Genomic DNA, 20,286 nt, shown 5'->3' with positions numbered 1-20,286 from the left:
TCATATGATTTCGCGAGCGCCTTTCTGTTTGAAGAGCGGTATTCATAAAAGCCACGAAGCAGCAACTGAGACCTCTTTCAGAAACGAATCGCTTGTATGTTCCTTAATTTTGATCTTTCACGGCTTAGGTAAGAGGAGACAATGGACTCACATCACATGCGACATACACATCTGTAAAAGAATCTAAGACTTTATAATTTGAAGTGGAGAATGGAAAATCGCTGAATACTACATTCAGCGTGCAGTGAACGTTATCGCTTCTCCTCCTCGCCACAGCAAATGACGTGCAATATGGGAACGTTTTTCTAATGTTGCTATTGCGATGAAGTAGCGTCGCGGAAAATATTAAATGCAGGCAAATAAAAAGAAAGAAATGTCAGAAGTGGGATTCGAACCCACGCCCGGAAGACCGGACTGCGACCTGAACGCAGCGCCTTGGACCGCTCGGCCATCCTGACATTTTTTTTTCTTTATTGCCTTCAAAGGCGTGGGGATACAGTGCATTACAACATATGTGACTATTTACATGGCTATTTACATGGCTACAGCACTCCTCGCTTCCAGCGACCATTCCAACTTCTTCAGTTGGGATAGACTCTGGAAAAAGGATACAATTTCTTCGTCAAAACCTCGGTCTTTTAACACATCGTAAATTTTCAGGACACTCTCAAGAAAATATTGATACACAGATCTGGCTCCAGGATCGCAATGGCGATATGCCATGGCACTACGCCACACTGCATGCAAGCCAAGCAGAAAAATGGTGTCATATGGAGCTCCATCGTCGTCGACAGGCAGAAACCTAATGCCGTGCGGAGTGAGCGGCAAATCTTTCTTTATGGTTCGCTGCAACACGTCCCAAAAGAAGATTGCATTATTACAGTCGACAAAAACATGGTCAATTGTTTCCTCCTTCCTACACAGAAGGCAATGGGTGCCCCACGGGACGTATATGTCTCTTTCATGTAACCAGCTTTTAACAGGTAAGGTACCTGTGTGCAGCTGAAAGAAGAAAGTTTTTGCTGAAGGCGTTACCCACATTCTTCTTACCCTCTTCAACACATTTTGTCCCGGTGAGGCCCCAAAGGCCGACCGATACAAGGGAGCGGGAAAAAGGACGTGTAATAAGTCTTGCTTAAGTTGCCTTTTCTTCACAGTTGCCAAATATTCTCTGGAAAAACGGGTGACAAGGAATCGCTGGCCGCACGGAGGGAGCGAAAATTCGGCACTATGTCAGGATTGTCGTCTTTCAAAGAAAGCGGTTGCCTGGCTGAATAGTCACTGCAGGAATAAACAGACTGCTAACTCGAACGTAATGCTGGCCGCTCTATTGAAGGAAAGGCAGTAAGCGCGTTCTTGTATTTCACACATTACCGCCTACTGTGACATGTACGGTAGTCATTAGCGCGGTGCACCATCACTGTGCCTGTGACGTCGCGTGTGAATTATCTTCAGGTGTGCGGTGCATCTTCAGGTGCGTGTTGTTGTGAACGTGAATTTCCAACACCGGAACGCTCCCAGTGTGGCGCGTTCGGCCGGTGAGCTACAGAGACGCTCCCCAAGGACGGCGTCCAAGCCGGCGTCTCTCCAAGCCTGCGCGTCGTCATCGTGGAGCGCGTTGTGCGTTCGGGCCGGACAGCTACGGGAACGCTACCCGGGTTGGCGTTCAAGCCTTGCCAGCCAATCAGCCAACAGGACGCTCCTGATTGGATGAAAAGGGGCGGGAGTCTGTGGCGACTCTATTTAAGGGCTCCCGTCTCCTGTGTCTGTGTCTTTTTCCTGTTGAGATACATCGTGCCATGTATCGTGCTTCTCGCTACTTGTAAATATGTAAATACATATACCTTTTTTTTCACGCTGCTCCTTAACCCCCGTCTCTTCATTGCTCCGGCTGGTCGGCGACAGCGGACCCGCGTCCCGACGGCAACTGAGAGCCCGCGTCTCAACAACTGGATGGCAGCGGTGGGATCGAAGTCAGCTCTTCGCATCGCCTAGCAGCGTTCGCAGTTGCAAGAGCTCCCACGTTGGTGGACCCCATGATCGCGGCTCTGTGAGTGTCCGACCTTTCTTCCCTGAGGTATTTTGCCAGGCTTTTGAATTTAGCGTCAATGCTGGCAGGCTTTCTTTGGCAGTGCTCTGAGTACTGATTGTTGTACGCATTGCTAAGAAGAGATAGGGGACCGGTCGAGTGTCTGAGCGCATCATGGACCTGAAATCTTTGCAAAAGCCGGATCTAATTTTTATCAGCAAAGAATTAGGGGTTGAGCTTGGGAAGGCCATGCGGAAACCGCAAATCATAGAGGCAATAATTTCTTGCGGAGCGGACGATGAAGAGCTTATCGAGACATGGGAATTGGTCAAAAAAAGGCGAAGCGAGACCGCCGGAAAATTCCCGCAACGATGCAAAGGAAAGGGAAAGAAAGAAAAGATATGAAGCACCAAGAGCAGACGAAACAGGCGCGAAGCCAGTTTTTAAGAATGCCGGAGCAGTAAAAGGGGACGAACGTCCAAAAGGAGAGGCGGACGCTAAAGTCCGAAGTGATAAAAGGGGGCAGCGCTCCAATCTGTGTGTCAGCGACCAGCCTAGGAACCCCGCTGGGTCAGCTGAAGACACAACCGTTGCTCAGGGAAGTAACGGCAGGGAAGGTTTAAACCCAGAAGCAGATGCTGCTTTTAACAGTGAGTCAGTTATCTCTCAGGAAGAGAGTAGTGAGCTCACAGGCCAGCGCAGTGAAGGATTCAAAGGAGACGCTCCTTCGATGCGGCTGGTGAGCAACAGTAGCCAATTATTGGAGGCGCTTTGCTGTAATCAGAGTGACTGTGAGTCACCTGAGGGCGTCGCTGAAACGCCAGGCCAGAACGCAACGTTACCCAAAGGGAGTGGTTTAGATAGAGTTGCGGGCCAGGTAGTTAGTTTCATGGGGTCGGATAGCAATCCTCAGGAGAACAGGTTGCTAGACTCAGCCGAAAGTAAAGTGAAGTCGGAACAATTTAAGGTTACGACGTGCAGGGACTCTTCGAAAGCGCGAGCCGAAAGTTTAAATTCAGATGGGAAAGGCGGCTCGGCGCTGAGTCAAAAAGCAGATATGAAGGGTGAAGGCACCACGATAAAGGGAGGTGTGCAAGAAAGAGCAGCTAGGGCAGTTTCCGGAAAGCGGCTGCGCGCAAGGAGAGCCAAGCGAAGGGGTAGTCAACAGAGAAAGGACAAAGGACGGGCCGAAAACGTCATAAGGGTGAAGGCACGTCGACAATGTAATCGTGCAAGACTTTCCCCACGGCACTCCAGATGCGATAGGCACCGCAGGCAGGCCAAACTGACTAGACGGGTTCAAAGAAAGCGAAAGCCACCTGCCCTAATGTGGCGACACTGCAGAAGTTTTTGCACGAGGAGTGAAACGCGCAGTGGGCCACAAAGAAGCGCGCACTGCTACCGCGTGAAAGAAGGCAGCAGAACGCGTGCCTGGAAAAAAAAGGAAAGGAAGGGTGTTCAGGAACTAACAAAGGAAGGCTCCCAGACATTTTTTTCGTATTCGATCTTTCCCCCTTCGCATTCAACTTTTAAAGTACTGCTCAGGTGTCGGAGACGCGCGGCCGAGGGCGGTACGAATCATTGTTGCGCGGCGTCTGGAGCTCGCAGGGGTCAACGCGCACTTAAGACCTTCGGTTTTTGTCGTGTACCGCCTGCTAAAGCTACTGTCGGTCTGCGACCACGCAGGGCGCGGCTGAAGAGTGTCACGCTGCTAAAAAGGAAGGGGCTGTTGTTTTGTCGCTATCAGGACAAGCATAGGTATCGCGATAGAAAGCCCCGAGCTAAGATAGCTCCATTTAGTAGACGCAAAATCAAAAGACCGGATAGGTGCGAACCTCACACCGAGCGAAAAGGAAGGGTGCGCAAGAAATTAAACACTTCTGAAAGGTGTCACTTGCCACCACGAACAAAGAAAAAGAAAGGACGGTTCCACCGGAAGCGTTACGCACGCGAAATGGAAAGTCGCGTCTGGCGCGCAAGGCGTAAGGAAAGGGACAAGACAGCAAGAGAAAGCAAATCGTTCTCGTCTTGTTCCTCCCGTAGAAAATGGAGAGACAGTCGCAGAGAGACAGACATGCGTAGCTCTGAGGTAAAGCTGCTCGCCATTTCAACGTGCCCTCCACCGAAAACAAAGGATGATGTGAGAGCCTTTCTCAGTCTTGTAGGGTACTACCCGCAATACATCCCGCGGTACTCGGACATCGCTAGCGCTCTCACCAACGCTTTACGCAAAACTGAACCAGAGCGCGTCGCCTGGAACTGCGTGAAAGAAAAGTCCTTTCTAAATCTAAAGGAATCCCTGAGGAAGGATCCCGTGTTAAAGTCCCCGGATTATACAAAACAGTTCATAATCCAGTGTGACGCGAGCAACAGGGGAATGGGTGCTGTGGTTTGCCAGGCCGATGATCAAGGGAACGAACACCCAATCATTTATGTAAGCAGGAAGCTCACTGCCAGGGAAGAAGCATACAGCGCTTCTGAAAAGGAATGCGCGTGCCTGGTGTGGGCGATACAAAAACTTGCCTGCTACGTGTCTGGTACGAAGTTCATCGTACAAACGGACCACTGTCCTCTAACCTGGCTAGAACGCATGTCGAGCAAAAATGGTCGCCTCCTGCGCTGGAGCCTTGCTCTGCGGCAATTCGGCTTCGAGGTTCAGTACAAAAAAGGAAAGGCAAACGCCAACGCAGATGGCTTAAGCCGATGCTTCTGAAAAGGGGAAGGAATAGAAGGGATTTGGACGGGCTGTTACTTTTTTTTTGCTGTTTTGTAGTCTTTTTTTCTACTCGCGAAGTAGTCTGTGATGCGACGGTGCACTCGCGATTGAACCTGTCGCCTGTCAGCGAAAGTATTGGTAGTATAGAAGCCTGGCAGATCCCTGGGGAGATGGAAGGGCATTTGCTGGCTGCTGTTGTGTCCGGTCCAGACCACCTCTCTTCCAGACCTGAAGAGACCGGTTGGCGAGCAGATGACGGCCGGCGGACAAAGACTAAGCCCCGACCTCGGCACTTCGAGAAGTGGCTGCGGACCTCTTCCCTTCGTGCACGATTTTCCGGGCGGGGGCGAGCTGTTGTGAACGTGAATTTCCAACACCGGAACGCTCCCAGTGTGGCGCGTTCGGCCGGTGAGCTACAGAGACGCTCCCCAAGGACGGCGTCCAAGCCGGCGTCTCTCCAAGCCTGCGCGTCGTCATCGTGGAGCGCGTTGTGCGTTCGGGCCGGACAGCTACGGGAACGCTACCCGGGTTGGCGTTCAAGCCTTGCCAGCCAATCAGCCAACAGGACGCTCCTGATTGGATGAAAAGGGGCGGGAGTCTGTGGCGACTCTATTTAAGGGCTCCCGTCTCCTGTGTCTGTGTCTTTTTCCTGTTGAGATACATCGTGCCATGTATCGTGCTTCTCGCTACTTGTAAATATGTAAATACATATACCTTTTTTTTTCACGCTGCTCCTTAACCCCCGTCTCTTCATTGCTCCGGCTGGTCGGCGACAGCGGACCCGCGTCCCGACGGCAACTGAGAGCCCGCGTCTCAACAGTGTGTGTGTGTGTGTGTGTGTGTGTGTGTGTGTGTGTGTGTGTGTGTGTGTGTGTGTGTGTGTGTGTGTGTGTGTGTGTGTGTGTGTGTGTGTGTGTGTGTGTGTGTGTGTGTGTGTGTGTGTGTGTGTGTGTGTGTGTGTGTGTGTGTCTTGAGCAACTTGGGGTCGTTCGAGCTCCCGGACGCGGGACCATTTGAGCTCCGGGACCCGAGGGGGCTCCGGCTACAGGAGCAGAGCGTGTCCCAGCTCGGAGTCCTGGACGGACTGTCCCAGCTCCGGATACAGCACTCGAGACTCCAAAGACCCATATGGCCCACCCGTGCGAAGACGCAGCCCGAGCGGCGAACGATAAAGCGATAAGCTTCAATAACAATTGCGAACATCTGCCTGACTACGCTCGATGCAGTGCGAAGACCTTCCCCATATCTCTCCAATTATCCCTGTCCTATGCCAGCTGCGGCCACACTCTGCCTGCCACTTTCTTAACCTCATCAGCCACCAAACTTTCTGTCGCCACCTGCTCCGCTTCTTTTCTTTTGGAATCCATTACGTTTCTCATGAGGACCATTGGTTATCTTGTCTTCTCATTACATGCCCTGACAAGCCCAGTTCTGCCTCTTGATTTCGGAACGGATGACATTAACCTGCGTTGGTTTCCTGACCCACTCTGCCCTCTTCCCCTCTTTGAATGGTACACCTATAATTTTTTTCCGCAGCTCTCTGCATTGTCCTTAAGTTGACGTAAGCCAGCAATATTATTACTATGCTGCATACAGCTTCGCTTTACAACAAAAACCCTATTTATAAATTAGAAGCCAGCTTCCCTGCAACACCAGGTATGGAGCAGCGACGTCGCTTCTAATACTGTCGCATTCCACTGGTAAGGTAACCTAAGCACCCCCACAATTTTTTAAAAGTTTTTAAGGAAAAAATAGTTTTGAGCGAGCTTCGATCTTTGTAGATGAGTTTCCTTCCGATCCGAGTTTTTTTTTTTTGTGTGGATCTAGAACTATGATTTGACGAAGATGGCAATAATTCCCTGTTGTAACAAGTTTCCGCGGGATTATGGAACAAAAACTGTCGGAACCACACTTCCGAATTCTTTCACGACCTCTTTTCGTTGCTTCAATGGTCACTCTTTCGTGCTTACAGAAACCTCTACGATTTAGCCGACAAAACTAAGAGAGATGTGATTTTGATACCCTGGGAACCGAAAAAACAACTGCATACTTTCTTCGGACCCATCGAGACTAGCTACGCGGCATGCAATTCCACAAGCAACATTGAGTACCCCGGCTGTTATCGTAGCAGCGATTCGTGCCGCTCCTGTTATGCCCTCTGCTTATCACTCTGGCAGCGTTGGTGGCGGAGAGCAGTTCGCAATCTAACTGCTTCTTACAACTAGCCGCAGGTTCGCCATGCGCACGCTCTTCTAATTCTGATTTTCAATCTCGCTACTGCCATCTCAGAAAGTGCAGGACACTGCGTTTTTTCATTTTGATTGCCGCATTGGCAGTCCCCACTAACCAATGTGGCAGTCAAAAAGGGAAAAATGACTGGAGTACAATCAATCAATCAATAAATCAATCAAATTCTTTCTGTCTGTCTTTTACTCTTGTTTACCTGTCAAGATTAAACAACAAAAACTAATGGGGGGGGGGGGGGGGGGGGGGGGGGGAGAGCCAAGGGTAGGAAACTTCCACAGACACCATTGTCCAGCTAATCTAGACATCAGCGCCAATTCTTCTTCATAGCGGCCGGAGAAAAGCCAACTGGAGCGTCGTGGCCTTGTCATGGCAACGGTATCGAAAAGAAAAAAAGCTTCATGCCCTAATGGGATTCGAACCACTGCCAGCAAAAACAGAGCCACTTCGTTTTCCGGTGCCTCAGACTACTTGACAACCTCTGCTGCCCGTGGCTTGGATTGCATGCACATGAATTGTTCATTTTTAGCCATCAGTTCCCCTCCAGTCACCAGGGTGGGCTGAAGTATTGCAAACAGAAACGAGTATGCGTTTCCTACTCCTGTGGAAGCGCCGGTCCTCTATCCAGCTTTTCGACAAGAGCACTTCTCTTCGTCTTGGCATAGCGTTCATCATTGCCGGGATTTAAATAGGGCATTCACACCTAGGAGAAAGCTCGGGTGAGGTGGAGAATGCTGTCGTGTGTTAAGGGTAGTGGGGGGCGGTTGGGCGTGAACTTGGAGATCTGCTCCCAAGGCAAGATGTCTGCTAAATAGGATTACACTAGTTGGCCTGCAAAACTGTGATGAAGAAATGCGCCAGCTCAGCAGGACGAAATCCGGCGGGTTGGGAGGCTGAAGAGACAGTGAACATGGCCTTGAAAGGCTGTCTACACACGGGGCGCTGCGGCATGTGTCAGATAAGACATGGCTGGCGCCAATGAATCTTACCTAGCATCTGTCCACTATGGTTTACTATATGTTTGAAAGGTGGTGTTCAGCGTACCTGGGAAGAGTTGGTGATATATGTTTAAAAAAATCCTATAATAATCTGTGATTTCCGCTGGTCCTAGTGGCGCTGGCCTTATGCCTGATGTATAAGACCAATGCCAGGAAACAGAATTCAACAAGCTGCCGAGACTTGTATCCGTAGGGCAAATGAAATGTTAAGAGTAACTGATAAGCCTTAGTTGCGATGTAAGCCTCGCTCATTGCGGAGCCTGAGGTTCGCAGTAAGAGGCTGCCAGTAGTTAGTAGTAGTTGATAAGAGTGCTCCAGCTCCCGTGAGCACCGTACTTGACGTGAAACCAGTGTGGTTCCTATCACTACCCTAGTAGCACGCTTTGTTGCCTCAGTGTGGCCACAACGTTACCTTCTAACATTGCCTTAACGTGGCTAGCGTCCTCTTTTTGCCACGTTAACGCAACATACATAAGACAACGTTGAGACAATATTGCTCCAATATTACATCAATTTTCAGTCAATGTTAAAGCAACTTCTGGAGACAATATTAATGCAACATTGCTACAACATTTTCTTAATGTTGATACACACATGCAACATTCCCACGACAATGTTACTATAATATTGCTGCAATGCTGTCACAATGTTTCAGAAACATTCAGACAGCATTCTAAATTACTGAAATATTTCAGCGACCAATAATGGCTGCTGCTCAATAAAGTGATCTCTTGAAAGACTAAACTGTGTACAATGGCATCATCATACCAGAATGGTTAGAGCAGCTTAAGGTCACAAGAATGAGCAATTGAGCATTATTCCTTGCTACGCAGTAATGTGCTGCTTGCTATAGAATACAAATACAAGACTGCACTGCAAAACACATTGTTTTTCCATACTTTCCAGACCGCTTACTCTAAATAAAACCTTAAATGTTACATTCATTAGCTCACTACCAGTGCTCCTATCGTTTAGATGCAACAAGATTCCATGACATGGTTATTCTGTCAATTAGACTGATTTATTTAAATAGACAGAAATATAATTTCGAAAAAGGAAGCAGACTTATAATACACTCAACATTTACACAAACACATTGGCATAGCTTGAAAAATGCAACATGTGGGCTTACATTTTCACGGATATGATTTATTTATTTACTTCATAAAGAAACTTGCAACTAATCTAAAAAAAACAGTACACATGTGAGCTACTCGGGAACAAGAACCAGAGCTAATGTTTTAAACAGTTACTAGGCACATTACCATAGCATGAAAACGTGCACACACCTCTCAACTGGCATGTTATAAATACAAAACACTTGAGTAAACTATTTACACAACAATAGCACACCTTGAAAACATGCACCGCCTGAACTTTGTATTTCCCAAATATAAACATTCATTTTGTGCACAAAATTGCAACAAATAAACAAAGTAGCAGTTCAACCTAGTTGGCCATTCAGAAACAAGGAGCAGAGGTATTATGAACAGCAGAGTTAGTTGTTGGGCTGTTTAACATCACTGATTTAAGTGCAGTGTTTTCCAGCCCTACGGAACACACACACACAGATACATGAGCCGCCGCGGTGGTTTAGTGGTTATGGTGCTCGGCTGCTGGTCTGTTAAGACACGGGTTCTATCCTGGCCGCGGTGGTTGCATTTCGATGGAGGCAAAATGCTAGAGGCCCGTAAATGCAATCTGCATGCAAGAGATCTAAAGAATGAGGACAGGCTCCAAACTTCTCAAGCACTGCAGTGATTGTACAGAGATTTTCAAGTGCGAAGATTCTTAGCAGAAGCAGACCACAAACCTCATGTGAAGCGACAGAGACGCATCATAATAAAAAAGCTGGTTCACAATGTGCGAGCAATACTTCAATTGTATCATATAATGCAGATATGATGTTTCTTTCATAGTTTTTATGATAAAGGTGTGATAAGTTTGTTTTTTTCCTGCTGGGCTGGTCTGAGGGTGTTGAGGATTTGCGGGGTCGCAGCGGAGCACCAGACAGAAACGAGCAGCGTGGCAGGCTTCTAGTTCCGAAGTGCCCGTGCCGGGCGTGCGCCCCGAGCACGCGCTGTCCATCTTTATTTTTTTCTGTCGCGGGAACGCCGATCTCAGCGCCTGCGCTTTATAGCGTCGCCGGGCGCTACAGGGCCCCCCGCCTAGACGGAACGTCGGAATGTACGTGCCGACGGGGCAGAGGTGGAGTAGCCACGGCAGGCAAGCAGGCAGCTATAGTAGGATACAACTTAAAAAAACAGCAGTTGCTAACACTGGGCCGCGGTCCGCGGCGTCCTGTATTACTCCGCTGGCCAATCGCAACAGTAAAGGAAATCGCCTTTTTAATGTTTGACTACCTCAAACAATCCATGTATCAAAATTCTAGAGCTCATAATTCTTTTTCTTGTGATAAGCTTCTTGTTTACGTAACAAGAAACGTTAAACCAGCTGACTACTTTTTCGTCGTGGAGGAATTCTGTGCGCGGAGGCTGAATGTGGGCGGAGCTTCACTGCAGACTTAAGTTGTATACGACTATAGAGTAACAGTGTCCCCACGGGGTCGCTACAAGGTCCGGTAAGTTCAAGTCAGGGGCCGGGAAGAGCAGTCGGGTGGAGTGCGCCGGCTCAGGTGGACGAGCCTGGCTGCTGCGCAAGGGGCGAATGATGCAGGGTGCCGAGCTGACAACGGATATGGGAGCAGGGGAGGCCATGGTCGGGCCGTCACCGACTGTAGTGCTGCCCGCGGACACAAGTGTCGTCGGTGTGGGGACGTTGGAGCGAATGTCGGTGGGATTCTGGCGCGCCGAGTACGTTGTCACAAGCGCTGGAGTGGGCGAAACGGCTCCGTTAACTGACAGCAGCTGTGTTTTGACCATCGACGCAGCTGTCAGATCGGCGTTCCCACGACAGAAAAAAATAAAGATGAACTTCCCGTGCCGGGCGTGCGCCCCGAGCACGCGCTGTCCATCTTTATTTTTTTCTGTCGCGGGAACGCCGATCTCAGCGCCTGCGCTTTATAGCGTCGCCGGGCGCTACAAGGCCATTTAAGCAGTGTCTGTGCCATCAAATAACCAGTTGTCAGTGAGCGCTGTGTTTTATCCTTCTTCCCAACTTCAGTAAAACGGCAAGTTGATACATACTTGAAGAATACAGCGCAGCAACAAGCACAAGAGAGAAGATGGGACAGGTGCTGACCAGCAACTGAAGGTTTATTGAAAAGGAACACTTAAAATATACTCACTTTACAACCAAGAGCGCACATGAGCTGCGCGAACAACACCGATAAGCTATCAACTTCAGTCATGGTGGTCAAGATTCAACAGTTCACAGTCATGAACGACTGTCCGTCCTTGTTCATGATTGTGAACTATTGTATCCTGACCACCATGACTGAAGTTGACAGGTTATCAGTGTTGTTCGCGCAGCTCATGCGCACTCTTGGTTGTGAAGAGAGTATACTTTGTGAGTTCCTTTTCAATAAACCTTCAGTTGCTAGTCAGCACCTGTCTTATCTTCTCTCTTGTCCCTGTTGCTGCGCTGTTTTCTTCAAGTATCCTTCTTGCCTTCTTTGGTCATGCACCGTTGCACTGGAAAACTACAAATTTAAAGTACTGTCAACATTTGCCTGAACAATTTAGCACGTCTAAAATATGCTTGTCTTCTGGTAGCCTCCAGCTGCTCACGATGATGGTCTCTTCTAATTCATGATGTCACAAGCGAAGCTGCATCCCTGCAAAAAAAAAAGAACCAAAAATTTCCTAATATAAGCATAAACGTCTAATAACAAATCTTCTGCACTCCTCAAGGAACACAGACATTGGAAAGCTCTGTTTAAAGAACTTATGTCCAGTCACTTGGCTCAAACCAAAATAGTGAAAAAAAATGCTCTTCCCTGGCACCGCGAGCATATTTTAACAGCCTGAGCAACAAATTGTTCTGAAAGTGGCTAAAAAATGCATTCATTATATAAAAGACATCGACTATTCATGCCACCTAAAATTCCTCCAAAGCAAGCAAATAATTTACAAACAAAAATTCCCATTCCCGCACCTCACAGCAATGGCCAGTGCAGCTGTCTCGCTTGAATCTTGCCTTACAAGCGGACATACTGCTGTCATCCATGGGGACGACCATTCAATTGCTTAAAACCACAAGGGCGTTTGTAGATGAAGGCGTAGCCGGCTGGAGGTGGTTGCACATCACTCCCTTTGTCTTCCCTCAATTGTGCCATGGCAGGTGGCCGACAAAGTAAACCGAGCGAAGACGGCAGGCCCAGCCTATAGTCTTTTTCAGTCTCACTGCTGTGCACAATTTGAAAGCCAAAGTTGCTAACGGCCGATTCTTCCTGGGCTACATAAGCTAGGTCACAAACTGATGATGGGTGCAGGGGTCAAGTGGATGCAGCTAGCACAGGAAAGAACTAATTTGGGGAATATGGGAAAGGCTGTCGCCCTGCAGTGGGTATAGTCTGGCTGACGATGATGAAGGATGATTGAATACCAATGAATATTTCACTTTTCTTACCCTTGGCGCAAATCGCTACACATTCCCATAAATGTTGGTTATAAGGGTATACATCTGATTGGAAATGAGAGGGCAAAGACTAGTATAATGCAGCAGCGTCAGTTTCGAGTGAAAGAATAAATTCTGGTTCCTTGCTTAAAATGCCGCTGGATTTATGCTATCTTCCAGTAGAATGCATGAGAACTGGTGTAATGCCCTAGCACAAAGTGCAGACGTTAAGGAACATGCACATGTTCTTCCAGAGAACGAAACATTTCAAAGTAGTGGTAATGACCATCGGTCATCACTGCTGGATCAGTATGCCTCTGCGTCTTTAGTAATTTTCTAGCATCCGTGGGTAACTCTGGATGGTATGGCTTCAGCACTTTAAGCAGGGAATGCAGATGAGAAGCAGGCTATTAATTGCCCACACGCGCAAGTCGTGCTCTAGACATTGAGTAGCGGCACCAGACTCAAGTGTCATCCTACCTTCTTAAACCACCAACTCCTTATTGTCAGAAATCCGCGACAACTCCTATGTTGCCCTTTCTATGTCAGAGATGCTGCTAGCGGTGCTAAAATCCGACAAGTGAGAACTGCGGCTTTCAACTGCGTCCTCGCCTGGCGCTGATAAAGAGGATAAAATAATATTATGCGATCAAAAGGCATCTTGATACTGTTCTGCTCATATTGCGTACAATCTGCTGTCATGACCATTATCAAGCCTAACAACAGCAAAACAGTTTTCTAGTTCGTCGTGAACAGCCTCTGCTGTTCTTCGGCGTCGTTGCTGAATGGACACTTCACTTAGCGAACACTTCATTCTCTTCATGATACAACGAATGTAACACTTTATCAAACTATCACGAAGAACCAACACAAGTCACAGCACAACAATGGAAGTCTAGAAATCACTCACCATTGAGGTCATCCTCTGGGCAAGCCTTTGTTGTTTCAGCTGAATTCCAGTGAAACCACAACGAAACACAGCAGCGCGGGCACGGCGACCGCAAGACAAACTGTACTAGAAGAACAAAAAACGTGAATATCTTGCCATGACTGCCGCTGACACGCATCGCAGGTTCTTCGATGAGCGCGCATCGCAGGATTGGCTCTCGGCGCGATTTGGATTTGTGATAGTGATCTCCATGGCCATTAGACTGCGGGGCGTCAGTGAAACCAGAACTAAATTTCTTCGGCAGTTTTAATTCTGTCTGCATGTTTAATTGAAGAACAAAGTACTTGCAGCTCATTAAAAATATTTTAGATAGAAATATATCTTTCTACATTAGTGTCACAGAGTGCAAGTACACTTGGACTGCTCACCATTTGCATACATACCACATACAAACTTGCCCTCGAAGTAAAAATTAATAAATAAATAAATTAATAATGTCATGGTGAGTAGAAGTGATCTGGTACCGGCTTTTCTATTTGGGCTTCAGAAATAGCCCGACAGGGCAGACAATTAACCTAAGCATGAATGTTATCGCAATGCCATCGTATGTGGTTCAACATTTATTCATCATTTGACAATATTGCTGCAATGTGAAAAGACCACTTTAGGGCAACGTTATCAGCATGTTGCTTGGTAACATTGCAGCAACATTATCTAATGTTGAAGAATGTTAGCGCAACATAGTACAACATTGGCAATGTTGTTGCAACGTTGCAGTAACATACTGTGCTACTAGGGTACTTGCTTTGCCAGCTTGTTTTCTGGGGTCCACTAATAAAACGCCCTTTTACCAAGGTTGGTACATGAATGAAATGTCTTGCCAATGAACCAAAGAGGCATTCGCTAACATGTCCTATGATTTCGCGAGCGGCCTTCTGTTGCAAGAGCATTATTCATAAAGTAGCAATTCAGGCCTCTCTCAGAAAGAAATCGCTAGTTGTGCCTTAATTTTGGTCTTGCACGGTTGGGTTAAGAGGAGACACTGAACTCGCAACGCATGTCTTGCCATCTTAGAGCAGGTCGCATGCGAGAGGACACATCTGTAAAAAAAGAACTAAGGCTTTGAAATGTGAAGTGGAGAGAGGAAAATCATTCAATAATACATTCAGCGTGCAGCTAACGGTATCGCTTCACCTCCTCGCCACAGTAAATGGTGTGGAATATGGGAGCGTTTTCCTAATATCGGTCTTGCGACGAACCGGCGTCGCAGGAAATAGTTGAAGGCAAAAAAAAAAAAAACAAATGTCAGAAGTGGGATTCGAACCCACGCCCGGAAGTCCGGACTGCGACCTGAACGTAGCGCCTTGGACCGCTCGGCCACCCTGACAGCACGGAGGAAGTTCAAATTTGGCAACATGTCAAGACTGTTTCTCTTGAAAAAATGCGGTTGCCTGGCTGAATATTCACTGTCGGAATAAACAAGCTCGAACGTAATGCTGGCCGCTCTGTTGAAGGAACGCCAGTCTTCGCGTTCGCGTATTCCACACATGACCACCTACAGTGACACCTACGGAGGACTTCAGCGCGGTGCATCATCTTGCGCCTGTGACGTCACGTGTGAGGTATCTTCAGGTGTGCAGTACGGGAAAGCGTCGACTTCGCGCTCTGAAGCAAGGGCGAGGAGCAAAAATATGGCATGGCCACCTTTAGCACTATAGGCATGTCCTAGAATGAGAACAAAACAATACTTAAGTTTGGTTTATTGGGGTTTAACGTCCCAAAGCAACTCAGGCTATGAGACACGCCGTAGTGAAGGGCTCTGGAAATTTCGACAACCTGGGGTGCTTTAACGTGCACTGACATCGCACTGCACACAGGCCTCTAGAATTTCACCTTCATCGAAATTCGGCCGCCGCGGCCGGGATCGAACCCGCGTCTTTCGGGTCAGCAGCCGAGCGCCGCAACCACTGAGCCACCGCGGCGCGGAAAATAGCCGCACAGGGCGAAATCCAGAAAGAAGCGCTGTATGATAGTTCAAGAGGAACGGCCCTCATTTTCTAGGCCTCACAAGGTTGCTAGAGGACCAGGCAATGCAGAAGTATGAGCAGGGAGATATTTGTGCTGGTTAGGGTTGTAGTGGCAAAATCATTAGACATGTTCTGGTAGACTGCAATGCTATATATCCAGATATCGAAGCAGGCAACGTGAGTCGTCCAGGGATTTTCGGCTTTATCGACATTAAAAGGAAGATCAGCACTTATATGCAGATACAAGCAAAAGCAGACTAACAGGCGTAAAACCAGGATGGTAAAATTGCCTGAGCGTCACAGAAACAAAACACTATAGTTTGGAACTATAAAAATAGATTCGGTATCAAAAAAAATGAATAGGGTTCAAAGTAAAAAAAAAATGAAAGATCCAAAATTTACAGTCGTTTGAACTATTTTATGGATTTAAAAATAAAAAAGGCTGAACTGAACACTTTCGCTTCCGTAGTAAACATCTTGTGAACTGTAAAAAAAAGGTGTTTTCAATAGTTTTGGACCGGCAGCTGGTGCCCCTAACACTTAATAAACAAGATCAATGGGACACTAAGGTGGGGCGAGACTTTGAAATCGAGTTTCAAAATTTGGCTGTAAAGCAGTAGTAATAAAAGCTATATGGTCATCAAATTTGAAAGGAATATTAAAGATAGACGCAGCTTGCATTACAGTTAAAAATTACTTTTAAATTTTGAAGCAGTATTTTCATTTTTGTTTTTACTTTTTTATACGTTTGTACCGTTTCTTTAAGATCTACTACCCACAGAGTATTCCAATTTTGTACAAAGGTAGCAACAAATGTTTCACAGAAGTGGAACTAGAATTACGTTCCTACAACAAAATTAGGTTTGTTAGGTTTTTTGTTTTTGCCGTTGCATGAAAATTGCCATTATAACTGGTCTTTTTTCATGCTAGAAAAATAAAAATGCACCAAGGCTCTTGATTCTAGTTCCAGTTATGTAACTGCCACTGATTAACACATCAGAGAAATGTTGTTTTGAGAAAAACGCCGGTAAAGTTTTTGAAAACATTTTTATTCTTCAAAACTTCCCTGGGCTGTAGTCTTTTGCAGTGGCAGCATCGCCATACCCTTTCTCTTTGTTTCTTCGGTCCTTTTTTTCCTGTTTCGCTTCAGATCTCAGCTTGAAATCATTTTTTTTTACCCTCCGTCTGTATATCGATGCTAGCGTTGAAGCACACGGAGGTCCAGTGGTGGCTCCCAAATGTTTCAGCACCCTTACTCGTGCTACGCTTCCATCATTATAGCATGCAATTGCATCATCGACAGCTGTCTCAACTGTTTTGAGACTGACAAAATGGTTTTAGGACACCTCACCCAAAATAATTGTTAGTACATCGACAGCACAAGAGGACAGGGTCAAAGCTTAGCGCACAGCCATAAACAGAATAGCAACAGGAGGAGCCCTAGTGGCTTAAAAGTGTACTAATTACAAGAATAAATTCAAAACTGAAACCTTCAGAGCATTGACTTTCTGCGCGTGTCGGAAACGAAGGGACTGCGTCGAGATAAACCCACTTTTCCTGTAGGACAAAAAAAATATTTTTGAAACCGCGAATACACAAGTGTTATATATTTTCTGAAAGATAAAGCAATTCTCTGAGAGATTATTGAAAAATCTCAAAACTGAATTTTTTGACCAAGCAAAGAATGCTCAGCGTGTACTGCAGTGTATGTTGCTAGTGTTTCGGCAATCAAGGAACGCAGCTTGCTTTCGAACCTGCTAAATATAGCTAGCATCTTCGCTGCACGCTTTTCATGTTTAACACGAAATTGCCAAAATATCGCCGTCCTTTTTGCTACCCGTCCGCTACCTGCACCTCCATTCTTGCCTTCATCTGTTATGGGCAAATTTATTTGTGGTGCCAAATTTTGCGATCTCTTTTCACCATCTAGTCTTCCTGGCCTGAAGACTGCGTATATTACTGTTACATTTTTATTTGTCTGAAGGAAAGAAACCGAATACAAAAGAAAAAAAACAGAAACGCAGCAGGCACGCGGCAGCACGCGACACAGAACATGCAGCCTAGGAGCACTTACCTCTTCGCCCGTCTTCCAGCATCTTCTGTTTTAATGGTACAGTAAAGGATGGAGATCACGCAAGCTCTAGTTGTTTTCACGCTTCTAAGTTGTAGCTTATCTCAATTAAACTTCTACCTACATAAGCCTGGTTTGGTGGTCTCCCAATTGTGGCCATATTGCGCTGAAACCGAAAAGATAGATCATTGCTTGTTGACCTGCCGCCGCTTCTCCCCTTTAAGGAGACGTCTGCTAGAACACCCGTTAAGAAAACTCGGTCTAAGTATATGTGCTAGGGTTCTGGCAGCTACCTTTGGGCGCAGCAACAGGAATGTGCTGTATACGTCTTTCAAAATTTCCTTTTGGACACGAAACAGCTGCCATCCTAAGATCATTCTGAATTCCACTTCCTGGCTAATAATGTTCAAAATTCATCTGTAACCAAAACTCCCTAAACACTGTACGTTTAGCCCCATTCCCATTTTCAGCCACCAATCTCACAGTGTTCAATTTGTTCAAAATTTGAATCACCAAATGTGCCTTCCTTTTCTTTTAATTTTTTTGAGCACCTGTTAGTGGCTGCTTGTGTCTTAGCCAATCGTCTGCAGTGGGTACGCATCATTATCTTCTTGAGGACAACAACAATGACAGAAAACGAAAATCCTCGGCAGAGAACGGTCGCGACTTCTCAGCCACGCTCCTGTATTTGACTTCCAGCCCGGTGCTTGCAGGCACAAGGAAACGCAGGAGCCCCATCCGCGGTACGTGCCGTAGTCGCATTCGATCAGCCACGCTGCCTGGCCGTAGCCATCGATATTGGAGAGTTCTACCGCCCAGCGACTATGGTGACCGCAAGCTCTCCTCTCCGGCTCCCCCAGACAGCCGGAGTACTTGGGTGTCTAGCGGTTGCGATCACAGCTTTCGTATGGCGGCCGGGGTCATTACCATGCTCTTCAACCACTTCATGTCGCTCCTGTCTGCCGAAGGCCGGCCGAGTAGTGCCGAGAACCCGCTGGCTGAAGAGTCTCGTACCTCCCCGAGCACTGGAAGAAAACAATAAAGGGTGCAAGCAGCACAGCCTTCGAGCTGCTGGTCAGCGTGCCACCCCATCCACTCTTCATGGCAAGTGCGGGCAACCGACCGACTGGCGGCAGCCGGTACCAAGACAGACAAATGAGCAAGGGTGCTCCGATGCTGTCATTATGACATGTTGAGAAATTTTACTCGGCTGGGTAAAGGCAGACTTAAAAACCAGGTGCTAACATATAATCTTAATGCAGCTCTCGAAATGAGGCCAAGGGAGTGACACTCTCATAGAGCCAATGGGGACGTTTTTTTTTCGAAGACGATGGTGGCGGCACCTGGGAGAGGCGGTAAACGCATCAAAAATCCAATATGGCGGCGCGCGTTTAGGCGGCTGGTTGTGGCCGGTTGCTCGCGCTACAGTGCACTGTACTCGCGCGTTTCTGGTGCTGCCGGCCGCTAGCTCGATCCAAGCTTTGTAAATACTGGGGATTAACTCTCCCGCGCTGCAATCACGCTTTAATTCCTAAGTACTTACGGAATCTGCTCGTTCGCTTTTGTATTCCGATGTGTCTGTTGATGTAGCATGGTGCACGGTGGCGAGCGGCGCGACTGCTTAGCAGCTGCGCTCACTCGAGAACGAAAAGCGTAAATGGTTTTGTACAAAGAACAATTTATTAAAAGAACATCAGCAGTGACAATCGATGTTCAAAAAGTGATTTTAGGCATCAGTGACATTGCAGTATCAGTAACAGGCATCCTAAAAATGAAAATAAAAAAACTCCATTATGTAAACCTAGAAGACATGAGCGCACAGAGAATATATAGGGGATAAAAAAAAAGGTATAGAGGTAGGTACAGTATAGATAATAAAATGCTACTTGACTGAATATAGGTTTGTACGCGACTTTGTAAGAGATTTAGGTAAATAGCAGGGAAGCAAAACATCTGACAGGTATTGAAACGCATCAGTCTGTGGCTATGAATAAACACACGCAGAGAAAGGCAGCGAAAATTTTCAACCTTTGACTTGTGTAGAAGAAATCACAGTGCGTCCGGGCTAGGGACAACATAATATGCTGCAGTGCTAGTTCTTAGTATAAAGACTTCAAGAAAAGCTCACTGTGCGACTCGACATGACGCCAATGACGCTGCTGCAGTGCGAATGTCGCCGACGTCGCAATTTTCGCTTGCGCGGCTGACCGAGCGTCGTCTACTTGTCGTCTGCTGCCGCGTTACCCGCGTCGTCATCTTCGCAACTAATTTCTTTGATATCTTATTTTTAATACCTATGGCTGGTTATAATTTAGTTCGTAAGCATGTTTTTATTATTGATAGTGGTCGAAAATTTTCACTTTTATTAGGCTTAACTGCAGCCGCGTTTACCGCCGATACCAGGATCGTTGCAATCGTTTCGACCATGGCGCCACCCTCAGCGCGGACGCGCAACTTGCAACATGCCACAACCCTGATGAGGCTGTAGATCGGAACACAAACATGGGCTACTTTCAGTAAAGTGAGGTGCAACTCAAGCTCATAGCGGGCAGCCCACGTAGCCCATTTGCCCCATGCTTACAAAGAAAATTTCGGTGGGTTGCTTAGGTCAGACTGGCATTGAAAAAAAAATAGTATATGATATTATGCCTTGAGGGTACAATGGGGGCGTTTGGGGCTGGGTCTGGCCCTAAAGCATACATATCGGCCCCCTGTGAGGACCATGTGGGTAAGCCCCAATTAGGGCTTGCCCCCTTTAGAACCCGCATTGGTACCATGCCGATTTTTAGGGGCT

The 20,286-nt window shown here is 47.1% G+C and overlaps 2 non-coding genes across 2 annotated transcripts; both read right to left on the bottom strand.

Moving 5' to 3' along the window:
- Window positions 1-374: 374 nt before the first annotated feature.
- On the bottom strand, window positions 375-458 carry TRNAL-CAG (transfer RNA leucine (anticodon CAG)). The gene has a single exon. It is a non-coding gene; the product is annotated as a tRNA-Leu (tRNA).
- A 14,239-nt stretch (window positions 459-14,697) lies between these two features.
- Window positions 14,698-14,781, bottom strand: TRNAL-CAG (transfer RNA leucine (anticodon CAG)). The gene has a single exon. It is a non-coding gene; the product is annotated as a tRNA-Leu (tRNA).
- Window positions 14,782-20,286: the final 5,505 nt, after the last annotated feature.

This window comes from Amblyomma mixtum, chromosome 6 (assembly GCF_055824585.1).
Source record: "Amblyomma mixtum isolate Tamu chromosome 6, ASM5582458v1, whole genome shotgun sequence".
Lineage (NCBI taxonomy): Eukaryota > Metazoa > Arthropoda > Arachnida > Ixodida > Ixodidae > Amblyomma > Amblyomma mixtum.
The sequence above is the reverse complement of the archived record's forward strand: the minus strand, read 5'-3'. Positions and strand labels throughout refer to the sequence as shown.